This window comes from Triturus cristatus, chromosome 1_1 (genome assembly GCF_964204655.1).
Source record: "Triturus cristatus chromosome 1_1, aTriCri1.1, whole genome shotgun sequence".
NCBI classification, from domain to species: Eukaryota; Metazoa; Chordata; class Amphibia; order Caudata; family Salamandridae; genus Triturus; species Triturus cristatus.
Genome location: NC_140579.1, coordinates 385,922,987 through 385,928,124, shown reverse-complemented (window position 1 = coordinate 385,928,124; position 5,138 = coordinate 385,922,987).

Genomic DNA, 5,138 nt, shown 5'->3' with positions numbered 1-5,138 from the left:
AAGTGTCCTTGTGCAGAATTAAACAAACTATGACCCAAAAGAAATATAGCAGAAGGAGCCAAACACATTATAACCCCTATCTGAAGTCAACCAATGACAAAGCAGCTTGTAACCAATCTGAGTCTCACATGCAAATATAGCAGAGGGATCCAATCACTGTGCAAACGCCTTCTTTAGTCATCCAATGGCAAAGCAGCTTGTACGCATCCAATTCGAGCCCGGATACTTTCATGTGCTTTACATGTGGTTTAGTAGCGGACTAGGAGGAATTCCCTGCCATGCTGGAGAACCTAGCAGTAAGTGTGACAATAGCATGGAAGCAACAGCGGTTTGCAACAGTGAACCAATACACTAGACCGAACACGCTCCTCCGGCTGCATAAAGCAGACAATGGCATTCCGACTAGCTTGCGTATACCAGAGACTCGCTGTTCCTGTCAGTGCTTGAGCAACATGTTCGGCCAGGGGCTTGAGTCGTGCCGGGGACCTATGGTTGGGGCTCGAGCTGCATCACGCATTACACCTGCCCTGCTGACATGAGATTAACCGCTGAATACAGCCTCACTTGCAGCAATGAATTCAGCAGCTTTGAAAAGTTCTTGCAAGGTTCATTAAGTATGACCACAGTTCAGACGTGAATAGCTAAGTGCGCGCTACGCATACCAGTTAATGACTTCTTAGATGCTAAAAGCACATTACTTTTCTGGTTGGGTTCATTGTTGCTCCATTTGGTGTGCTGTGGTCTCCACATCGCTATTTTGTGATGGAGAGTCCACATATGTGGGCTTGGTTTAAGTTCATTGTATTCTTCCTTTAGTACAGCACACCAATGCTCCCTCCGTGCTGTCTCAACCATCCACTGGTAACAACTGTCAGAACTGGAATCCTTGAACACCAGTCAACCATCTAATATTCCACATTCTATTCCCTCTTAATTCTACTACTGCCATACACAACAGACCCTCATCTATATTTGCATGCAGTTAACATGCCAAAACTTAGTTGGATGTACCCAGCAAGTGCTAATGTTTTTCAGATTCTTCAAACAGTATCAATGTTATACACATACCAAAAATGCCTTTTCAATAACCATTACTACAGAGGTACTATTACTGACTGTAACAATATACATAACTACACACACACACACCATGAATAAAATACAGAAGCACAGTGTGTAACCTTATATTTATTATCATTTTGTTAATTCTTGATTTATTTTTAGCATTCTACTCAAATATAAAGTAAACACAATTTTTGATTGCAATTATCACTTTCTTTTTCACCCACAATAAAGCAGTCTCATCATAGCTAGCAGGTATTAGATTTTTGACGATATATTTTTGATATGCAAAATGTTATTACCATGTGTTGTATGACATTAGACCACACAATATTATTCATCCTTTTCTTAGCCTTGGTGACTGCTGCAGGACCCAGATACCTTTTCTAATTTACTAGAACATTCTTGGCTTGCGTATGTCACCTTTTCTACTTCTTTATGCCAGTCAAGAATACTACACCCCATTGCCAACTTGGGGATAATCCACTGACCCACTTGTAAACTATTTCTTTCCGGGCTACGGCAACTGCCACCTCTATAAAAAACTTGTGGTATTTTGTGATTTCCATAGCACCCCATATGCCCAACACTTATAACCTTGGAGAAATATGCAGAGGGGGGCCCTCTACTTCGTTCACCCTATCAAACATTAGTTCCCAGAATGCTTATGCTGGGGCATAGGCATGGTCTATGCTAGAACCCTCCCTGCTGAGCACAGCCCCTCATACAAAGTGATGAGGCTATGTAACCAAAGGCTCCAAGGTGTGTTCTCACAAAGAATGCCTTATGTAAAATTTACATCACATTCCTGCGAACCCTTAGCATGTTGTGTCACATAGAAATTAAGGTATTTAAATCTGTTATTTTAACCCTAAATGTGTTTAACTTGTGATGTGTGGGCCAAGCGTTATTTTGTCACAATTGATTTGTATGCCAGAGAACTGCCCATAAGTGTCAAATGTCTTATGGCGTCTACCGGTTGTGGCATGTTAGTTACAAAAGAATATGATCTACATACATCGACTCCCCATCTGCCCATTATGGAGTCTGCCATACCACTCTTTCCAAGGCATCCTTGCTGGTGGCTCAGGGTATAGAATATGCAGGCAAAAAGCATCCTTGTCTGGTGCCCCTACGTAGTGGCAGTTCTTGTGATAATAGCCCATTTATGCTAACCCTGGCCACTAGCAATTTATATAACATTTCTACCCATGCAAGCACTCTGGGACTCAGAGCCATCTTCCTTAACACGGAAAACATTAAAGACCATTCGACAGAGTCAAACTCCATTCTGTGTCCCTTAACAAACTCACTATTGGGTCAGTTACCCCTTTGGACAGCTCCAGGCAGTTATGCATTCTTCTAGGATTTATTTTAGGGGCAGTTTTGGCATTAATCCTTAATGGCTTGCATGCACCAAAGTTTTTATCATCCCCAACACAAGCTTAGACAGCACTTTTGGAAGGACTTTATTTCAACATTCATCAAGAATATCGGACGATGTGAGTCTTGGGTTTGTTGGTTTTATAAATGAGTCACTGTGCCCATTCTGAGATCCAATGAGATTTCTGCATCTTTAAGTACGTTACAGAGAGAATTTGTTAGTTAAGTTGTAACTTGGCTAATCATTTTTTAAAATATATTTCCACCTAGAAGTCCTTTGGGCCCATAGCCCAAATAGAATTTGACTTCTTCCTTTACTTTACCATCGTGAGATCTCTCCACGCTCCAAATGTATTGAGAAGAGTAAAGAAGCTTATTAATCTAAAAAAAAAAATATATAGTTATATTTCATGTTAAATGTCATTGGACATTATTGTATATATTTACTTTAAATGTAGAACAAAATATTAAAGCTACATACTAATAACGTAATATAAAATGCAAGTATTTTAAATATATTAAATTAAATTAATATAATTTTTCAGAAGTTTAACTTAAAAAACATCTAAATTAAAAATATATATGTTTTGTTCTGTTTTGATAGTCATTAAATGATGTATAGAATTCATTGAAACTAATTTCATTACATTTTAATAAAAAATTATGTTACATACATTTTTAACGTAAAAAAAGTTATTAAAATATGTTAAAATAAAAAATATGTTCTATTGTTAGATTTTTTTAAAACACGTATTACATTTATTTATATTCTATCTATTTAACATAATTTCCTATGGGGTTTTAATTTAGGTCCCTACCTTCATTATTATTTCTATTGGAGAGTGTTGCAGTATCAGTGAGTCCTTTTTGCCTGTAGCAACTTTAGAAGAGCAGTTTGTCAGCAGGAATGGGCTTACTCTTTTGTGGGTGGGTACATGTCCTACCCCAAACTCCTCCCTAACCCACTCTTAACCACCTTATTTCTCATTTAACCCCTCCCCTTTAGTAGTAAGTATTCCAAATTTTCCAGCCACTCTTCCATGTCCATCCCCCATTTACTACTAAAACGAATACTTATGTGTGATAAGACTCCGCGGTCAGGGAGGAGATCTCCATACAGAAAAAGATGAGGCGGAGACGGAACCTCAACATGACGTTTGTGAATAGCATTTTGGAGTTCATTAGTAGTACTATTATAATGCTACAAAACATACTACAAAGTGCAATTTGTGAATATGCCCGTAGCATTCTTGGTTGTGCATGTGAGCAGATATCAGTTGTTGATCATGTTTACATAAGTGTTGCTGCACAGCTTGGACACCATTTAGGAGTCGCCAGAGTAACAACTGAGACCTCTGGACTTCAGCTTGCACACCCTGAAATGTTGCCTCCAACCCCTTTTAAATGATTGTATTCAAATTGCATTTTTATGGCCCGGCAGTGCTGACTAAAACGGTATGTGAAGTGGCATTATTCATGCTTACAAATAATGGGACAAATTCAATAAGGTAAATACACCTGTGTATATTTGCTCAGTTGGATATTAACTCCTAAACCTAGAAGTAACTCCAGTGTTTTTGCTATTCACCATTTCCTAATGTAGATTTAAACCTATATATAGGCTTATATTTCTCTACCCCCTCAAATGAGATGGTACTTCCTATACAGAATTTACAAGTGTAAAGGTAATACAAGTAACGTTTCAACTGTTGGTTGTGATCTCTGCCACTGGACTAAAGATATCTCTATGGGAAAATATAGTGAAGTAAAAAAAACAAATCAATGCATAATATAAATTAATGGACACTATTTATTATTAATCTGGACATAAAAAAAGTTGCATAATAAAATCATACATAACAATAAAAGGTTACAGCACATTAACTCATCTGTTTTGTAATTATTTTATTTTTATAATTGCAGTAGAGGTGTACAACAGGGTTTCACATGCATACAGAGTGCAACAGTAAACCACAACATTGTATGGTGCAATATAAAGAAAGTGTGTGGGGGAGGGTGGAAAGAAGGGTAGGGAGAAACGGGGTGATGGGGAGAGAAGTGGCTGGGGTGTAAGGGGGAGGGAGCCGGTCAATAACAAACAACTGGTATCTGGCCTTTCGCCCCATTGTTGTATGCTGAACCTCAGTCGATCGTGGTGTAGTGAGCATTGACACTTACTGGGTGCTAGCAGTGAGTCAGCCCTTTTGATGTGTCAACTTAAGATGCAGGGGAACAGGGGGGAGGAGAGGGGATAGGTGCCCGGGGTGTGTGCAGGAGTGAAGAGGGCAAGCCTGGGTAGGGGAGAAGACCGTTGTCTGTGTCACAAGGAGGAGTGGATGGGAAATCCTGAGCCATGAAGAAAAGTTCTGCAACTGGAGGGGGGAAGGGGAAAGGGTAGCAGGATGGGTGCAGGAAGGTAGAAGGCATGGGTGGTGGAGATGGGGAGGGCATCCTTTAACCCTAGGGTGGTGTTGCACCTATTGTGCAGATGTACGGCATTAGTGGCCTCCGCTAATGGGGGGAGATCCATTTGTCTGCGTGCCCTGCGATTGGGAGGGAAAGGGGAGGTGGTAAGAGGAAGGTAAGAAATGAGAGGGGGAAGATGGGGAGGTGGGAGTGAGGGGAGGGAAAACCGGGGGGAGAAAGATGGCAGGTGAGAAGGGGGGCCAGGTATGAAGAAGAGGGGGCAGGGT